The 21,886-nt window shown below is 37.9% G+C and overlaps 1 protein-coding gene across 4 annotated transcripts in view; it reads left to right on the top strand.

Annotated features, from left to right (window-relative positions):
* The window catches only part of LOC122808018 (beta-1,3-galactosyltransferase 5-like), a 555,231-nt gene that overhangs the window by 530,134 nt on the left and 3,211 nt on the right, over nt 1-21,886 (top strand). Inside the window, exon 1 of one of the 4 annotated variants that reach the window (XM_044079023.1) lies at nt 21,608-21,651. The exons of the other annotated variants lie outside the window; for them this stretch is intronic. The gene's annotated coding sequence lies outside the window, so the exon portion shown is untranslated. Of the gene's footprint in view, nt 1-21,607; nt 21,652-21,886 lie in introns of those variants that run through there. 4 annotated transcript variants of the gene reach the window in all.

Here is a 21,886-nt window from a genome sequence, read left to right as displayed (position 1 = left end):
TCAAAACCTACACCACCAAAACACACCCATAGAAACACAAAACACACAGCTACATTCACGGAGGCTCTCAATAAAAGCCTGCCCAAGCAACAGAGCCCTCCAAATCAGAAACACAAGCAACCTCCACCCCCCAACACAACCCAAATGACACATAGCCCACAAACTCAGTGTGCCACTCAACCACAGCCCATAAGGCATAACAACTTACCCAATACTCTAGTCATAGGTGACTCCATAGTCAGACACACTGATGTTCTACTCACCAGGCTAAACAAGAAGAAAGCTACTGTCAGCTGCCTGTCAGGTGCCAGGATCCATCACATAACGCACGCACTCAAGTCACTCCACAAGTACAAATATGACTCTGTCATTGTCCATGTTGGTGTGAATGACCTGAGACGTACCTCCCTGGACTACATGAAAAGAAACATGGAGGAGCTCTCCGATCTTGTAGCCCCAGCAGGTATGACCCTATCCCTGAATAGCATCCTGCCATCACCCAGAATGATACCACAGTACAAGGACAAAATGATTGACTTCAACAATTGGCTAAGCTTCTGGTGTCATTCTAGGGGGATCCAGTATCTGTCTGCCTGGAATGATATGATCAACAGACCACGATGCTTTAACAGAGATGGCCTGCACCTGTAGCCCTTGGGATTCTGGATACTGGCTAAGGCTCTTGCCACCCCTATAGTGCCTTTATTGGCAAGGTTCAAATGACAAATTCACCATTATAACAGGTACAAGCAAGCAAAATCTGAGGGTATTGCTACTCAATGCTAGAAGCCTAAACCTCAAAATGCACTCACTCGAGGCACTCCTTAAAATGGAGAACATCGACATCTGTGCAGTGTCAGATACCTGGTACAAGGCTCCAGATAGCACCCCTGCATTACCAGGCTATAATTCATACCACACCTTTCGGCCACCTAACCTGGACTGAAACACTAAAGGCAGAGGTGTGTCCATATTCATTAAGGATATCCACACCTCCAGGCTAGTTGCTCAGCATATTGCATTTCAGATTACCCAAGTGCAACTAACTCTGGGCAAGACTGCAGTCCAAATTGTAGCTTGTTACAGATCCCCCACCATGCCCCAGAATTCCCACTCCTCATTTCATGATTAACTGGAAAATATTAGGGTGCAACCCAACACCATAATAATGGGCGATTTCAACTGCCCCACCATTAACTGGGAAAAAAACTCTCATGTTCCAACTCTTTTGCCCAAGGTTTTCTAGAATTCATAAATTCCAACATCTTGGATCAACTTATCTGCACCCCCACCAGTGGCAGCAATATTCTAGGCCTGGTCATTACCAACATGGGTGACTGGTGTTCCACACTAAAGGTCAGTTCCTCATTGGTCAGATCCAACCAGAAGCTAATAACCCTAGACATCCACATACCACCTCCGCCCCCCACTAGGGAAACTAACGTAAAAAATTTCTCCAAAGCCAACTTCACGCTCCTTATGACAGAAGTGGCAAATTTTGCAACACACATGCAGATGGACAGTAGAGGTATGACTGCTGAATCCTACACAAATGCACTTTATAAGTACATGAGTACATGGATTGTGCTATCCCTAACAGAACCAAATGCAATTCTCCAAAAAAAAATAAAGCCAATTTGGTGGTCCCTTGACATAAACAAACTCTACAACAGAAGAAGGAAACTGTTGCCTCAGTAAGAAGCTGAGATCCCTTATAAAATCCTCCAAAGCTAGTTACGAAAACAAAATCACCACTGATTCTACAGACAGCCACAAAGCATTTTCTACCTATGTCAAACATCTTAATGGCAACACTCAGATCTACTCTGAGTTACAGCACAATGGCACTAAATATACAGAACCAACTGATATTGCCAACATCCTGGCAGATAGGTTCAATGCTAACTTTACCCCCTCTCACCCCCAAAAGGACCCATCTCTATACCTGAAGAATGCAAAGTTCCTGTAATTACGGCTGCACAGGTAAAAAACACACTCTCTAAAGACAAGAACACAGCATCTCATGGGATGTGACAACATCCCAGGCTGTGCTCTACATGAACTACAGAACGAACTGGCACCCCACCTAAGTACCATGTTCAATCATAGCCTCACCTCAGGCTTTTTGCCCAATGAATGGCGCACAGGGATGGTTATCCCATTCCGCAAAGGGGAAGCCACCACAGACCCCGAGAACTGCCGCCCAATTAGCCTGATGAGTCTGATCTGCAAGGCCATGGAACGTATCATCATGGAACTTATAAACAAAGTCATTGGTAATCTCCAAAGTCTGGACCCTACCCAGTTTTGGTTTGTAAAAGGCAGACCATGTCTCCTAAACCTGACAGACTTCTTTGAAGCAGTCACCAAAGCTGTAGATGAAGGTAAGGTGGTTCACACAGCCTATCTAGATCTCGCCAAGGCTTTCGACACCATCCCCCACTCTGGAATTATAGATAAACTCACTAAACTAGGTATAAATCCCTATGTCACGGGATGGGTTGCCAACTGGCTCACTGACAGAACCCACACTGTGAAAGTAGCAGACTCCAAATACGACTTCAGACCAGTGACAAGTGGAGTACCACAGGGTTCTGACCTGGGTCCTGTCCTGTTTGGTATCTACTTCTCTGAAGTACAGGCTAACACAGAAGGTCTTTGGCTAACAAAATGCACAGATGACTGCAAACTAGGAGCCATAATTGAAACTCCTAATGATGTGGACATCCTACAAAAGGGCCTCACTGAGACAGATGCTTGGTGTCAAAGCCATGGCCTCAAGCTCAATGCCAAAAAGTACATTGTCATCCCCTTTGGTAAAAACTCTGTACTCATGAACTACCACATAGGTGGTAGTCTACTTAACAATGAAAGTGTGATAAGAGACCTTGGGACACTGGTGGACAGTAGTCTCACATCGCCACAGTCACAAAATCCTTCTAAGTGGAACATCTCATCACAAAAGGTTTCTCATCCAGGAAAAAAGAGGTCATTGTTCCCTTCTACTCATCACTCATTAGACCCATTATAGAATACAATGTGGTATGTACCTCACAAAACATCTACAACTGGAAAGACAGCAGAAATACCTCACAAAGGTGATTACCATCCTCAAACAGATGCCCTATGCAGACCATTTAAACAAACTCCAGCTTTACTCCATAGCATATCACCTAATCAGAGGCGATCTCTGCCTAACATACAAAGCTATGTCAAACACAAAGCTGTTGGACATGCTCCACTTAAAGAAATCCTAATCCCTCTGAGCTACATGCTTTAGGGACCTACACCTGGTCACCACAATAAACAGAACATGCTGGAGGGATAGATACTTGTCCCAGAGACTCCCCATATTCTGGAACAAACTACCTGTCTATATCAAACAAAGCTGCTCATTAGTACTCTTCAAGAAAAATCTTGATGATTGGATGGGAAATAGGAAATTCACCCCAGGGATCACTTCTGTGGCACTGCTCGACAGTAGCACATGAAAGTAATTGTCTTGGATGGCGAAAGCCAGGGTACCCTTTTGGCTAGGCTTATATAGGCCCTAGGGCCAATAGCCTAGTACCTACCTATGAACCTATTTTCAAAACCACAAAAACTGGGACTTTAATTAAATATGCTGCCCTGGGTGCCAAACCATTATTATGAGAGTCCAATCAAGACAAAATGAAGTGTAGAAGAAAAAAATATTTTAATGGATTGGCTGCATGACAGCTTACTTAATATCTAGATGGAAACAAAAAGTTTGTGAGGCATGAAAAACTAAATTACTTTTTAAATACATTACTGGAATGCCAGTCAAAATCAAGTGTAAAAAACAAGCAGCACTCAACTCAAACCACTTCTGCTTGCACTGCAGTTCTAACTATAATTTTTATTCGGCTTTATAAAAGTACAAAGTAACATGCTGAAAGTAGCAATCTCTGTGACATCCCCACTTGTAAAAATGTTTCTAAACTAAAAAAGACTAGCTATCTGACAACAATTATCTACTTGTTTCATGGGGAAAACATGATCAAAGTAAAAAATGAATAGCAAACAAGAAACAAGCTCAGGATAAATTGCTTAAAGGATTACTGCACTGGTTATGGACCACACATGATAGATTGGCTTTCTGTTTAGTTTACAGGTAAAGCCTGCAAAGATGACTGCAAGTCTCCAACAAATGTAATGAGCTTCTGGAATCCTGTCCTTTATTACAAATACTGTCATATGCATTTCAGTACCTAAGGCTTATACTTTATCTAGTTGTGTAAATATTCTCTGCATGACAACAGCAAAAAGGCGCTCAATGTTGGTAATTCTTTAACAGAATGCTTATTAAAGCCTACTTGCATCTTCCAAGCTCACACAAGCTTACCTGATGGTCATTAAAGCATTGCTATTTAAACACAGAGCAACAGGCACTGCAACAACATGCATTTTCTGAATAATAAGAAACATAAATCAGCAGTATAAAAATATGACAGAAAACCAGAACATTCTGCAAAATCAAGCACAGATGAAAAGTCACTGTAGTACTTGTGTCTACCCTTGGATGGTGGGGGACTCTGCACATTTACACTCCTTGCCTTGCTTGGACACATCTGGAGTCACTACATGGGGGAGTGGAGTGCAATAAGTATGTCATAATTTGAAATGTCTCTGGCTGACGGTGATGGCCTTGACACGTTTGTCATACCTCTCAACCTCAGAGCAAAAAATCTGGGTAATGCCATAAATAGAAGTGGGACAAACGCCCAAAAATAAGGACAATTTTAAAATATTGCTCTTATAAACTTAGAAAGATAATAGGTCTTGCATTAGTATGAATTTTCTGAAGGGTATGAAATCTGAAACTCAAATTTCTGTCATTATTTTCTAACTTCAGTCTTCAATGATTTGCTACTAATTTGCCAGTAAACCACAATTTTATGAAAAACAAACCAAAATGTGATGCAAAAATATAAAATAGCCACACAATGCAACTGGGAACCTGTCAAAGAAGGGGCACTTTTTTAATATTAGTACTGTTAAGTTGAGCAGCTGACATAATAAGAGAATCTACATGCATTTCTGAAATAAATCTATAACTCTGATCATTACAATTATTTAATTGTAAACCCGCCCCGTTTTCTTCCAAAATTGCCATTTTGCAGAGGGATTATTAGGGGGAGAGCAACATTTAGAGCAAAAATCGGGGACAACTGAGAGGTTTGTATATACCTAATTCTATAAAGTGATTTATTTGCATGTGCCTCTCTACCTCTTAATGCAGGAAATCTGGACAAGGCCAAATATATTGGGGGAACATAAAAACAGTATCTAAAATTGCTCTTGTATAAACTTAGTTGATAGAATGACAGGTCTTGCTTTAGCATGCATTTTTCTGAAGGGTGTGAAGTCTGAAACTCAATGACTGGCATTATTTAGCAACATCATTCCTAAATGATTTTCCAGAAAACCACAAATTTTATGAGGAACAAATCAAAAATAAGAAAACAATCTATTTGTTCTGCAAAAATCTGGATACCTGAAAGGTATAGTTCAGCTGGGACTATCTTTGAATTTGCTGTCCTTCCCCCTCACAAAATCATGGTCGAATGGGGCCTCCCCCTGCAGCCATCCCAATGTCCCATTACTTGGTTATTCCACCCATTTACCATAAACACTGTAATGTGCATATTTCTTTTACTTCTATGATGATTTGCATTTCATTTAAAAGTTTTATTTTACATTTTACAGCACAAACACTAATAGACATCTGCTAAACAAAGCAATAGAGTCTCACAATGAAAATAGACTTAGCATTAAAACTTCTCTGCTCCTGAAACTCACATTCATTGAAACAGCATTCAAATCCACATTCAAAGAAAATACATGTGGACAGTGGCAGATAAAGATTAACATTGGGCTGTTTTCACATCATAGGCCCCTTGCACATGAAATATACATGTGTTCTTTGATATACCTTCTTGATTGTATTAAATTATATTGTAAAATACAGTACAGTTGTTAGAGGACATTTTAAATTTTGAACATTTTTCCAGTAAACAATGAAAGTAAAATACATGCACCAGTAAAGTCAAAACTGTCCAGTTCAGAACATTTCCATCATAAAAGTCTATTCAAACTTCTACAATCCACTAGCCATCTAAATAATTCCACATTAAAAAAAAATCTGCAACTAATGAAGAGGTTGCTGCTAGCAAACAACTTTATATTTCATTGTTTCATTTACAATTAAAGTGCCTTTTGCTCTTGATGAATACATTGCTCTTTTTCCATAGCATCCTGTAATGGCACTGTCATCAAACCTGACTATTGCACTAAACTGCTAGGCGTCACCATAGACAATCAGCTAAATTTTGACTATCACATTGATTTAACTATCAAGACAGTCAATAAAAAGATTGGTGCCCTATACAGACTAAAGCCCTATCTTACTGCTACTTCCCAGTGGCCCTCGCCCAAACTCACCTTATTTCTACATTAATGTACGCCTCTCCTTCCTTTATCAACATATCTAAAGCTAATCTTCAGAAACTGAATACTGCCTACCACAGTATAGCCAGATTTGCCACTGGCTCTCCATTCCAAACTCACCACTGTCTTAACTTAAAGAAACTAAACTGGCTTGAACTCCCAAACCTAATACTCCTACAACAACTGATCATCACTTTTAAAATTCTACATTACCCCTCCAATATACCCATACTAAATAAACTCATCACACCTTATAAAAATCTCTCGACACTTAGATCAGCCAACAAGCTACTAGTTACTACTTTGAAATCTCATAACAAATCAGGTGATTCCCTATTTGCAAACACTATCGGTTCTTACTGGAATAAACTTCCCACAGAACTGACCTCCCTCAGCTCATGTCACCTTTTCAAAAAACAGATGAAAAATCACCTACTAATTCACTGGCTATGTCCCTGCTCCAATCCCAACTGAGCTCAGCATTTTTATTACTCTCTCCAGTCTGCTACTGTGTAATGTTTCCGCTCCCGTTCTAACTTAGACTGACTTCATCAGCCCCCTTTATTGGACCTTCACTCTTTTTTTTCTCTCAAATTTCTGTCTGCCTCCCCTTCTAACCATCTTTTTTTCTGTCTCTTGCTACCTTTAGCTGACCTCCTATAATCCTGCTACCTTTACATTTCATCACTATCCTGTTTCCCACCTCTCCTTTTCCAACTGTACACTCCCAACCTTTACTAAGTCCATAATACTTGTACCAAACAGATAATATACTTTTCCCACTTTCTGTCTACCTTATTTTCTGCCTTTTCCTTATCTTTAACTACATAATTACCTGTTAAAATTCCAACCTGCTCTTTTAACACTTTATATGAACAGATTTCTTGCTTTTTCCTAATACCTAATTTGTTATCATGACTACTGACCAATGATATTTTTCAACTTGACTAATGATATTTTTTTAAATTTTCTTTGTATTTTAGATACTGGAGCTTATCTCCTTAGCCCCTTAACTGAACTTTGTTTGTCATCTACTCAGACTAGTCCAGGATAACTGTATATTCATTTGTATTTTGCCTCATTACATTATGTTAGTGTTAATTTAGTCATGTTTTCGTAAACTGTATTGTCTTATTCTGATAGTGGAGCTTTTCTCCTCGGGCCTCTGCTGAAAATGGACATGTATCCAGCCAGACTAGCCCGGTTAACAAATGTAAAATAAAAATAAAAATAAAATAAATAAATAAATAAAAAAAATTGCCTATGTTACATTAAAAAATGATAAGCTAGTAATATTGCAATAGGGACTGGATGGCAAACTGATAACAGGTTCATACTTACTAGGTATCTCCACCAAAGAGGACACTCTCAGGACTGCAACATCCACCCCCTTTACAAATACAACACAGTACAGTAATGCATCTACGTATTGGGGGTGTAGAACCCACAGCCTTCTGCATCAATAGCAAGTACACTAACTGTTGTGCTCTTAACAATGCAAACAGCTTAGCATAAGTAGCACTAAACTTCTCTTGCCCCTGAAGCTTTCAGCTCCTTGTAAAATCCACTCTACACTCTACTGCATCTTTCAACTTTGCAGCACAAGAAATCTGGAAAAAGCCAAAATTTATTGGGGGGGGGCATAAGCCCAAAAACAGGGACATATTTTAAACATTGCTTGTATAATCTTGGAAAGTTGCTAGAATAAAATGCTGTGTTACCACTATGCATTTCACTGCCGAGTCTTGATCCCAGGATCCTGTGCACTACAGTCAGAGCAACATACCACTATGCCAAATTATCTGTTTCTGCAAAGACAGGAAGACTTAAACTTAAATGGCTATCATTTAGTCAATTCATTTCTCACCATAGCTTTCAACCTCTTAGCACAAAACACGGGGACAAAGCAAATAATGGGAGAATACAGCCCCTAAACATATTCAGTGACTTCAGTTCTCACCACAGCTCTCAACCTCTTAGCACAAAAAACTTGGACAAAGCCAATAATGGGAGAATACAGCCCCAAAAATAGTGACAAATTTCAAAATTCAAAAATGCTAGAATAAAAGATTTTGTGTTACTTTCTGAAGAATATGAAGTCTGAAATTGAAATATCTATCATTATTTTATTAAAAATCTAAAAAAAACACAAATTTTTGATGAACAGTACAGAGCAAAAATATCAGGCAAAAATCTAAAAAGGTTTCATAAATGGGGTTGGGTAGGTAATTTAGGCTTTTGCTATCTGCATCCAAGGTTCAGGGATTGAGCCTGTCTCTAGCCATCAGGTATATTTAACTGGGGCATTTCACACACACACACACACACACACACACACACACACACACACACACACACACACACACACACACACACACACACACCAGACCATATGTCAGATTCTCTGATTAGATATCAATAACAAATGGTCCTTTGACTGCTATAAATCCTTCACCTTTAGGTCCAAATTTGATCCCTGCCTAAAAGATCAAGGTGGACTGCTCAGCTGTCAGCTCTATTTCTGAATCTGTCTGTGTAATGTTGAGTAGCAAAGACATCAGGGGATGCTGAGGAGATACACAGTCTTGGAGTGGTGGAACCATCCTGTGCTTCAGCTGTCAAAAGGCAGACTACCTTGCTAGGTATTTCAGGCTTGGGTCCCTCAGTCATCATCTGCATCTGTCTACTAGCTGAAGGAACCTCCACTGCTTAAACCTTTCATCTTTATGCTCCAGATGTTTTCCCTAATTCTTTTAATTTTTTAATGATTTAAAAGGAAAGGCAGAAGGACTAGTGAGGAGAGACAAAAGCCTTCTTTGCTCTTGAAAAGCCTGCATTTCATACTTATTCATGCCAGACCCTTTTTATTAGACAATATCCAATGCTTACAGTTATCAGCCTTATGATTCCTCCTAAACAAAACAAATATTTAAAGTGCTAATCTTCTGTGGGTATCCAGTGGCTTCAAGGGTGCTTGTTTGTACAACTCACTGGGTGTACCCAGAAAAAATAAACAGTATTACATTCAGAAATCATTTCAAATATCACCAAAATTGTGTTAAAAAAGAAAAAAATATGTACTCTTCAAACATCTTCATGACCTTGACACTGAAGAATGATCTCAGCAAAAAAAGTAAGAATTAAGGTTTGTGGTTGCTCTCTTAATAGCCAGTCTCCCTTTAACTAATTCAGCATTAGTTTGCAGACATTTCCCACTAATGCTGCCTGAAGGACTGAGGCATGTCTCCAGATTTAGCCATTATTCATTATTAATATACATTCAGACTGGGTAAATATATATAACTTACCTCTATTGAGTCTGTAAAGCATCAGAAAAATATATACCATAAATGTTACTTTAATATGGCACTAAGAAGCCCACCCCAGGGTTAGAAATAGTAATTAGTAACTGTATAAGAACATGTCTTGAAAACTTGTCCATCTATTTTGCAGTCCCATCCCACCGCTTGCAGACATGGGTGCTCACTCACACATGAGATTCCACAACATACTGATATGTGCAAGGTATCCTGTAAATCTGTTTTATCTATCTAGATTTTGGAAGGACCTGGGTCTAGGTTCACATTTAGAAAAAATAAGGAGATTATTATGATTGAGCTATTTGTCACACCAGGGAACAGAAGCCTCCTTACCACCTACCACAGCCACCTTCCCACCCTAAGTTTTAATTGCTCTATATCTGTTCTCTTATTCCTCCTAATATTTAGATTGTTCAGTAGTAATAAATATTGTATTCACGTGATACAACCTCCCATAAATCACTACCAGGACTTGTACAAGTAATATCCACATTCCTGAGCTATCTTTTTTTACCATGCTGTTTTATTCCATGTGCCTCTAATTAGTACACCTGTCATTATTCAGGGATTTCATATTTTATAAAAAAAAAATGTGAAGTCCAGAACAATCCTGTTTTACTTTCTTTTATTCATCTAGTCTCTTGTTTTTGTTAAATGTGAAGATCCTGTACAGTGTCACAACATTATTTTTTGTAATGTTTATCCATGGTAATGGACACTAAGTGTCTGAACAACTTGATGGACAGCTTTGAGTCCTAGTTTATGTACTACCTTGTTAAGGACCAGATTTTACATACCACAGATAAATTATTGCAGACTGCACATTTTACACACACACACTACCTGAAGTCCCAGACCAAAGCTCCAAACTCTGTGGAAAAAGCTCCATCCATAGTCCGTAATTCACCAGCCAAATTATGTGGAAAATGCCCCATTATGGTCCCTCCATAGTCAGTAATTTCACCAGTCAAACTAGTGGAAAAAGTTCCATCCATAGTCAATAATTCACACCATACAAACTCCATGGAAAAAGTTCCTTCCCAGTCCTGTGAGAGCAGCAGCTACAGACTTAGGTCCCACAAGAACAGCAGCTACAGGCTTGCAGCTATTGAGCCTGCAGACGTTGCAGTCCAATCCCCTTACAGTCTATGCAGTTGTAACCTCATAGATTTCTGGGGCATCAGCAGTCTGATGCCTTGTTTCCTAATCCGGACTGCTGTTTAACCAGTCTGGGGTTTGAGAGATGCCGAGCACACATGCGCGCACTTACGGGGCACTCTAAATTTTATTTAGTGTTTTGTCTTTTCATTTTCAGATGGGGGGCTGCAGTCCTGCAGTCCAGTAGCACAAACCACCACTGTCTACTGCTCACATATCTTCACCATCCTATGTAAGGCTGACCTTAATAACCTAGAGTCCTGCTATTACAAAATAGGTAAGCTTGCCATCAGTCAACCCCGTAAAACTCAGCATTGCTCCGTTCTTCAACAACTCAACTGGCTAGAACTCCCCAACCTGTTAACACTGAACCAACTTACCTTTGCCCATAAAGTCACACACAACCCCAGTAACTGCCCTGCACTTTTAAGTCTGATCCAACCTAACTTTAACTGCAGGTTCTTAGGTCTTCTGACAGACTAATGCTAAAAGTTACTCAGTCTCACAACTGTCAGGGCGACTCCCTCTATTCCTATAAAAATAAAGACTGGAATGCTCTTCCTCTGCACGTCCAAAACAATCCCAACATGTCTGTATTTGAGAAAAGTCTAAAAGATATCTCAATAGCAACTGGCTCTGCCCCTGTATTGCTCCTGGCTAGTTTCTTTCTCCTATTACTTCCAACTCCCTTTCACATGTACCTCTCTTCAGAACTTTTAAGCAGATTCAAATCACATGTTTTTTTTTTTTTTTGCATGTCTCTATATTATATTATTACTATGTGTTTTTTCATGACTAATTGTCTGTTATGTAACTTTGTTGATTGCACTTTTGCTAATGTTTGTGTTCATGACTATTTGTTTTCTTATGTAACCTTATTAATTACATTTTTTGCCAATATTTGTGTTCATGACTACTTGGACTATAAGCTAATTATTACTGTTCTGATGCTTTTCTCCCCGGGTCTCCACTGAAAATGGGCTACTTTTGCAGTCGGAAACTACCCAGTTAATAAATGGAAATACATAAATAAATAATTTTGGTAGCTCCTCCTGAGTGCATTTAACTTGTTTCTGATAAGAAATTGTATAAATGTAGTGAATTCCTAAGTGGTCATGTTTAGCCATACATCATCTGCTTTACAGACCAGCATACAACTGCATAGCCATTAAGCATGCACAATTTCTTGATCATTTCTACCTTAGTATGTATTTTGTAAGCTCACTGCTAATTTTAATAGTGTCAGTGGTGCAGCAGGGAGCACATTTGGCTTTCAGTAGAAGGCTGTGAGTTCTATTTCCACTCCAAGTAGATTGATTGTAGACACTATAGTGCAGTACAATGGAGCACTGCATTTTTGAATTAGTTATCTTTTGGATGAGATGTTAATCCAAGGTCCCATGTGTTTGAGCTGGTTGTAGCTCTGGTGGATGCCTAAGATCTCTTGGTACTTGCTGAAAAGAGTAGCAGAAGGTTCCTAATGGCCTGACTGAATTAATACCACCTTGGGTCTCCTATGAAGAGGCCACCCCTGTAGTGGATAAGTACACTTCATTTTCACTTTTTGAAGTTTAGGAGCATCATTTCCACAAATGTAAAGCATGTGAATTATTTACTAATGAAAACTGAGCACTCCATGAATGGGCAGAAGTTTAGATCTATTACTGTATTGTTGTATGTCAGACTAAACCTTTATTGTTCTCACCCTGCTTGCATACAATGTGGTTCACACGATCAATGTTTCATGAGACATTTCTAAAATATTTCATCACAGCAAACACTGTAGATTATAGTCAGTTATCCTCATCTCCTGTCTAGCACCTTGTTCACATATCTTAATGTCATACTTTCTGAGCCTTATCTAACTAGCCTCTTACCTTGGGTAGATTATAAGGAAGTCACCTCCTGCCTGACAGCTAAGGTGCATATGACAACCACTGTTAATAATACATTGGTCAGGTACCTTTGCTGGGATAATGGGAAAGTCTAGAAATGTATTAACATTTAGTATTACAAGGGAGAAGTGATGGCTTATGGATTCAAGAGAAAATTTTCACCAAGTTGGTAGCAGTTACTCATGGAATGATACATCTGGCAGTGTTACAGGCAGGGGAGTGGGGTGTTAAGGATTCTTGTGAAAGATTTTAGTTAATAAGTTCTAATTATGGTACCTATATGATGGCATAAGCCATCACTTTACATGCTGTGTCTGTTTTCATGGAAAACCTGGCATAGTAGTAATTTTAAGAAGTCAATTTAGGGTTAAACCATGTTCCCTATGTTCTGAAATCCTGGCAAGATAATAAATATTAACTATCAGACTGCTGCAGAAAGTTAGCCTGCCTCTCTTTGCAATAAAAGCTGCTATGTACACTAGTAGGGATATCATAGGTAGGGCATATCTGTAGCTGTCTAGAAATAAATACATTTGGTGGCAGATAACACAAAGACTGAGGCCTAGACCTTACAAAACTTAGTACTCAGTACTAGTTAGCCGCACAACGAAAATGACTCACCTTAGTGGTTGCAGTGAGTTGGTTGTAGCACAGTCTGAAGATAATGTTGCTTAATAAAGTTTGGACACAATGATTCAGATCATAGTGAAAATGGTTGCTGGGCAGGATTAACTGACACAGATATCCTGGGTAAATGAGAGATCCGATAATATCTCTGAGTTCTCTTAAATCTTTTAAAGTCTTTTTTTTCTGGGTAAATTTTAAATGTTTAACGTCATTTGTTTGTGTTCAGATTAATGTATTCTTTAGAACAAAAAATGCAACTGAAACTATTTTTGTGCATTATTTAAAGACTCTTCTCTAACTATTTTGCTAACTCAACCACATAATCTGTTCTGTTCATTATCATAGTTTTTTTTAATTTCTTGTGCAATCCTTTTTTTCACTGATTGGCTCAATTTTGCTACCTTATCCGATGGTGAGACTCCAGCAATTTGTTGTTTATTTGCAGAACGTAACATTACTTTGATGATACTTAAATGCCCAGAGACAAAGATGACATGGACATGCATATATCCATTTCTTTATTTTACATTTGTTTATCAAGTGCACTTTTCCATGAACTCTTTTCAGCCATTACCTGGGCCTGTTTAGCAGTGACTACAAATGTATACAGAATACATGACAGTCAACAGAAAGCACATTCAGAGTTTGACTGAAATCATTAATTGGAAAGAAAATATATAACAAAAGTATACCATACAGATAAGTATAAGAGTGATTTACTTCAGCAGAACAACTTAATACCTGTTGATATTCCTATGCTTTTACATAGTAGCTAATCTAGATTTTGTCATCAGCTTTCCAAAACATTTCATTTGAGTGTGTCTTCTAAAAAAATCATTAAGTTCTCCAGTGTCACTATCTCACCTTCTACCTATTAGTATGTGGATGACATAACTCCTTTATCCATTCTGGCTTTGTCCTGCTCTTTGAACTTAACACTAACAAACTCATTACTGTCTTCCTTTGATATAACCTTTTCTCAAATCCTACAGCATCCTTCTCTGTTTTGAAATACTCCAGCACATATTCATTGTATTGTGAAGTCCTTTCAAAGGTTTTTGACTGTTATGGGTAATCCACTACTATCCTCTTTGAATAGCATGAATAAACCTGATGGTAACTCCACTATTGCATCAGTTCCTACTGTTGATTTTGTTTCTAAGATATCCCTCTTTGAACATAAGGTACAGCAGTTCAAACAACTTCAATGATAAAGACTTAGTTTTGATGTCTATTTGAAAGAGAATTTGATACGTCGTGGTTTATGCATCTTAAAGGTGCCCACTTACGGTGCTCATTATCCTGAGTTGCTTAAACATGAGCTTGATGAACTCTTTCTTTAAGACTATTGAAGCAGATCTGTGCAAAGAGGTACAGAAGTTATATGAAGAAGTTACCACTGATGTTTCTTATTATAGTGCTAACATTAAGTTTAGGGAAACCTTGGACAACTTACAGGTCTTTGAGAGAACAATAATAGCAACCAAGAAACGCAAGTTGCTACATGATCGGGCACAATTTTTAAATGGGCACATTTTTAGTTGGCCCAAAGAAGTGAAAGCTTTAAAACTGCAGCCTGCTAGAGTTCTGAAAGTTAACTGTTCAGCATCATCAAAGTTTTTAGCAACAGATGCCTCACCGGCTGTAGCAGAGGCTTTTAGTACATTGGATTTTCCTTGTATACCAGCACCCATTCAACAATGTCTTCTTCTAGGGATATCTCACATGCCAAATACCAAATGTCAAGATGAGAGGGAAGAACCAAAAGAGAATGCAGATGGGCACCACAATGAGATAAGTGGATGACATGTAACTTTAGTCTACAATAGTTCTGGCTTTGAACTTAATAAAGAAGAATTGGATGTTCTTGATAAATGACTTTCTTTTATACCCTCACAAAGAGCTGCTATTGTGGAAATACTCACTGAATGTCATTGGTTTCCTAGAAATGTAGCTTTTAAATGCTTATTTCCTGTCTATAAACTAGATAGTGTTTGTTAAAAAAAAACAATGCCCTTATGCTTGTTTTTCTACCTCTTCTTCAGGCATTTCTTAACAAATTTGAATCAGATTTTTACCATCTAGTTCATTCTTGTAAGTTTAAAGCAGCTTTTTATAACTTTGATAAGATTCATGCTTGTACTTTGGACTCACTGAATAATAACAATATTATTACTATATGACCAATAAATATGGGGACGGTGGTGGTAATAGATCCATTTAAACATAATTGCACAATGAATGAAATGTTAAGTAATGGTTCTACATATACTATTTTACAGTGGTTGAACCTTTAATTCCATTAATATATGGTCTCCCAAAGATATGTAAGGATTTGATTAATCCATTGTTATGTCCCATTGTGTCAGGATATGAGGAGTTAACAGAACCGTTATCCATATATTTACAGCAGGTGCTGAAACCACACGGGACAGATATTGAACATATAATTATAGACTGGCGATTTTGTCAACAAACTTAGCATTTGGTATTGATCTTTTTGACACACTTCAATTGTTATTGATACATTAGATGTGAAATGTATTTTTACTTCTATATCTAATTATGTGGGTGTTTCTTCTGTCAGGAATATTTTGGGTGAAAATATTAATAGTACTGTTCATTTTAAAAATACTACTTGCACCATGTTGGAACTGGTATTAGAGAATTCCCTTTCCTGCTTTGGTGATAAGGTTTATTTACAGAAGAATAGATTTGCTATGGGCACTCCTGTGGCAAATACATTTGCTAATTTGGTTATCCATAATTGGGAATGTACGTTTCCTTGGGAGCCATGAATTATCTGAACATGTTCTTTTTATGCTAGGTTTATAGATGACATATTTATGGTGTGAGGATCACATGAGAAAGATCTATTCAATTGTGTTGATTATTTGAATTGACTTCAACTACTATTTTTTTTTTAATTTGATTTAAATTATTCTTGTGAGATCATAAATTTTCTTTATATCTCTTTATACTGGAATGAGATGGGACATTTGGCTACTAGAATATATTGAAAAGATACCAAGAAAAATAGCTATTTGCATCGCCATAGTATGCTTTCAGGTTTTATTTTATGAATATTTTAAAAAGTCAGTTCTGTAGGCTATGTTAACTTCTGGTAGCACAGTCTTTGAGACTGAAGTTATCATCATGTGCAATAACCTTTTAGAAAGGGGATACTATATTGAGGAAGTGACTAAAGTAATTGATGAGGTTAAACAGATTTGGTATAATTTGTCCATATCTCATTTGTGATACTATACCTGAGAAAATGGTACAGTCCAGCAGTAATTTTTTTCCTTATGTTATGACCTACTGTAATAATATTAGCTCTGTTGTAAGTATTGTAAAAGGGAATCGACCAATTTTAATAACATCGCCTGATATTAAACAGGTTGTCGGTATTTCTCCTAGAATAGTCTTTAAGAATGAAAGGAATTTAAAACAACAATTATGTTACGGAATGCCAGTTACCTCAAGTCTGGTCATTAGGGACCCTACTTACAAATCCTGAGGGGCACTTATCATTGTAAAATTTGCAACTACTGTACTTATATAGATATGACTAATTGTTTCATGCATCCCTGTGCCGAATATAGATATGAATGTTGTCATCATGCTGAATGTGACAGTATTAATTTAGTTTATCTAGCTAAGTGCATTGTGTGCCTTTCATTTTACATAAGTAAAACCAATAGGCAGTTATGTGACAGGATAGCCCAAAACTTATGTGATATCAAGAAATGAAATAGTTTCAGTGATTTGGCTAAACATATTTTATCTAATGATATTTCTCATAATTTTAAGTTTTGGGTGTTGCAGTTAATTTATGTGGGTGTTAGTAGAGGTGGTGCTTTAAACAAGACAGAGGTATGTGAATATGAATGGATTACTAGACAGAATGCTGTGCATGCTCCTGGTATTAATGAGTCCTCTCCCTTTAAACCTATTTTAATGAAAAGTAGTTTGCATCATTAATTGTAAGCTGATACTGAACATTTGCTTTACTAAGAGGTCATATATATATATGTATCTATATATACAGTGTGTGTGCGTGTGTATATATATATATATATATATATATATATATATATATATATATATATATATATATGTGTGTGTGTGTGTGTGTGTCTGTGTGTGATGTATGTGCTGGAGATCTTTAGATACCTGAGAAAGCATTTTTATGTGAAAGCTTGAATTTTACTTTTTTTATTAAATTTATTTGTTGTGTGCTGTATCTATTCATACTTTTATCCTTCTCTGCATAGTGTTCATAAATCACTTCCTTGTTTACTTTTCTTTTTGATGGGCTATGCGTTCTTGGGTGTTTATTAATCAGAAAAGTCTTATTGCTGCTGTGATCACTGAGCAATCACTTAAATAATCATAACTCAGCATTCTAGGTCCAAAAAATGAATTGGAAGATTCCAACCACTTAGCTTCTTACCTTGTTTTGGTGGTATTACTGACACAAGCCTGAAACCTCCAAGCAAATGTTAACTGCATTCACTACAGGTTCACAGATGCGTGAGTGTTTTCTATGCTAACAAACACAGGGGCCTTTTTAAGCCTAGTCATGCACCCCAAATTTCTTACAAGTTCTGGTTTCCCTGATAAGTATAAGCAGGGGCTTGGGAGATGAAACATTTACAGTCAGAGGCCTGGGAAGTAAACCATTTACTGACTGGCTGTTTCTGTCAGAGACATAAGTGCCAAACCAGGGATGAATTTCCAGTTCCCCATCCAACTGTCTAAGTTAGATTTAAGTTGAGTTGGGGGGAACTCTATTTCACATGGATGGGGGAGCCTGTTACAGAGAAGTGGTAGTCTCTGGGATATATACCTGTCTCTCTAGCAGGTCCTATTATTATTACAGGCAAGGTTTAAATGTTTAGAATGGGTAACTCTGGTACTGTTTGTTTTGCAGATATGCAGGTGGTCCATCAGACTGGGGTCTGACAATGCCATGTATGCCAGATATAGATCTCCCTTCAACAGTCTGTAGGAGACAGAATACAGGGATAAGGCCTTGAGGCAGTCTGAATAGGACATGCTACTGACATCCTATATTCTTTTAGTGAGGAACCTCTGTGAACATTCCAATTGTTGGATATGCCTGGCTAGGTGCATATCAAAGGAAGCACTGAATGACAGGTCTGATGAATGCTGAATACAGTGGTACTGGTAATGAAGTCCTTCACTACAGATAAGTAATATATCTGCACTTGTGGCACTATAAAGCATGTGTGGGTCCTTCATTGCATAGCAATATTATATCTGTACCAGTGACACAATAAAGCCTGTGTTTGTAATCTATGCATTTCTTTGGCTGATAGGCATTGGGTCAAATTCCAAAGTATTTTATTAGGGAGAGCACATGGCATCCACCAACCCACTGTTGCTACTCCAAACAGTAAAATCCAAACTGTCCCCTTGGGCTGACATCAACCTGGGGTCAGGATCCACGCAATTCAATATCTTGCAATGTAGAAGTGTTGAATTATATGTAGGCGCCATGTACGGACAGACAAATAATGTGATTAAGTAGCATACTGCCAAAGCTGCCTGAGGACTCAGCAGGGTTGATGAATTTGACCAAAGTTCCTAGTCAGAGTAGCGCCATCTCCAGGATGGCTCTGGTATTGCAGGCAGGAAGTCTGCCAATACCCTGCATGCAAAACCAGCTCCAACTTACAGGAGGAAATTCAAGGCTAAGAAACTATTCAGTACCACATGCCATCTGTAGAGTGGCTTGGTGATTACAGGCACGATGGCCAGTGTAATCTTCATGCCTGCATTCACAATGTCTAGAGGAGGGACATAGGAATGGGGTCACTAAGGCATCAGGAGCTACAATAAAATGAGCTGTTCCCCATGGAGTTCTGAGGAGGAGTCTATCTGCTACCTTGTAGACACATGGGTTAAAGCAGGCCTCCTACAAGACTCCCAATCACTGCAGTACCATGTATATGGAATTAAGTACTGCATACTGTTTGGCTTTTTATTCACTACTGCATGTAGTGCCAAGTACCACAGATGGAGCTTCCACCTTGCTGTGAAGCCTACTCATTTCAGTGGGAATTGCCATTGATTTCCTCATTCACTGACAGGTCGCATCATTGTATAACACCAAATTAATTAAATGAGTCAAGCCGATTTACCTTTTGAAATCAGGCATCAGGCTCGGCCTGTCCCCATTAGCCTGTGCTGAACTGGTATTGCCATTGATGTATCCTTTGGATTTGGGCTCAATTTCATAAGTAGTTACTAAGGTAGCAGTCCAAGAAACTTAAGGAGCATAGTAAAAATTCCTAATTTCTGCAAAGCACTGTCTAAATAAGTGACGTCCTGAAGGTCACACAGTAGGCAAATGATGCTAGAAAGATTCAAACTCAGTACCCTTGGTGCAGGAAGCAGATCATAAACAAGTCAGAGCTTTAGTCTTTAGGGCTTAGCGAAACATGCTCAGCTTGGCATGTTGCTCCCCACCAAAGGCTTTAGAATCCTTCTCATTGTTTCTTCTGGGACTGAGGTAAGCACTGTTTGTCAAACTGTGTGTACCCTTCCTTGCTCTATAGAAAACAATGCAGTCAGAAGACTGAAGTTAAATGCACTTGTGTTTAACAATTCAAAGACTGACAGCAACATGCACCTGCTAAGTCAAGCCTTATAGGACAATTTAATTAAAATACTTCTAATACAAAAATCAGTTCAAAAACAAAAACAAACACAAAAATGGCAGTTAGCCAACTTAATCTTTGCCCTCAAAGACTAAAGGTAATGTTTTCTTAGTTATATTTGTCCTACATTTTCCAGATAGAATACATGTCGGGTATGATGCAAGAACAGTCTCAGATCATGCCGTAATGATATATTCTACTTTTCTTCTCTTCTTGAAAACTGTAACACAGACTTGAAAGCAGACGAGTTGTTACTTGTTACTTCAACTTAAGGTTTCATGTTTTACTAATGTTATTTATAGAGTCTTTATCCCAGACAAATAAAAAACAATTGATTGACAGAAATAATACAAAAAAAAAAAAAAAAAAAAAAAACAAAGTAAATAAAAGCTTGCATAGTATAAAAATATATCAGTTTTTCAAAATCTTGAAACACACTCACGTTGTTTAGTGGAGAACTATATATAGTTAATGCAGCTGTTATGAACCAAATACTGTTCCTATTTGTATGGAAATATATTCCTAGTAATTGCATCTAGCTGAATGTTTATCTTTGTTAGCGATTAACTTTGTGCAGGAGAGTACGTGCACTGGTTATATTATGACTTACTCCATTATTGCTTAATATCTCTACAATCACTAGTAACCTGCTGAGTTATGGCCTTATCTCTGCAAGAGTGATATGTTACTTTGTAGTTCATGTAGCCTTCAACCCTTTCTCAGCCATTTCAAGAGAGTTCTGCCTAAACAAACACTATGTACTAACTGAAGTGTTTGTCAGCTATCCAAAGTCTTTTCATTACGATTACAAAATACACTGTCTTGTCTACATGTCACTCTGTTATGGGTGGCTTAAGTAACCAAAATTACTGACTTGTTTTAGTGACTTAGGCTCACATTATGCTATGAATTTTGAATAGCATTCACACAGATATGACAGAAATGCTATTGCCTTATTTTTTTTAGAATCTAACAGTTTTATTTTTTTTTTCTGCAGTTTTTTGAAGTAGCATATTTTGTGGATGTGCCCTTTGTCTTGCAAACTTATTTAGGGTCACAGCTCAATAGATGATATTACTGCTATAGTTACTGATGTAACTGATCAATAAAAATAATGTCTGAGTGTTCCAAGGGCTCTGAGCTTTCAGGTTTTCACTGTCAAGCCTTCATTTTACAACAGAGACAAGTACACAGTGCCACCTACCAGTTCAAGAATATTTCTTTTCTTCAGCCATATCTCTGTAAATAATAATGATTTTCAGCCTTATGTTATGCATTGCACAAGACTAAAGGCCATTAGTATGTGCGTGATAAATGGCTGCCAACATGGGCCATTTGCAGAAACTATCCAAGATCCTCACTGCCAATCATTAGCAGATCAGAGTTCCGCTGTGGTGACCCCTGACTGGGAAAAGCCAAAAGAAGAAGAACATCCAAGATCCTCATTAACAATTGCCAAATTATTTGCGACTGTTACTCTGAGGTGCATCTGTAAGTAATATAATTATGGAAATTCTCAAAGCTCTTATTTTCTATGACTGAGGCAATACAACAACTACATTTTCTTCAGTACACATTGAATAATAAATGGAGGCAGTATTGTAAAACATTGCTGTGTTACATATTATATTCACTGCCTCATTGTGATGGTCAGCATATCACTGATACTGTGTATAATGATATGTTGCTGTCAGTAGGTCTATGTTCAGGTATTGAAAACATAAAC

Source organism: Protopterus annectens, chromosome 1.part1, assembly GCF_019279795.1.
Source record: "Protopterus annectens isolate FY-2018-M chromosome 1.part1, PAN1.0, whole genome shotgun sequence".
In the NCBI taxonomy this organism is placed as follows: Eukaryota; Metazoa; Chordata; order Ceratodontiformes; family Protopteridae; genus Protopterus; species Protopterus annectens.
The sequence above is the reverse complement of the archived record's forward strand: the minus strand, read 5'-3'. Positions and strand labels throughout refer to the sequence as shown.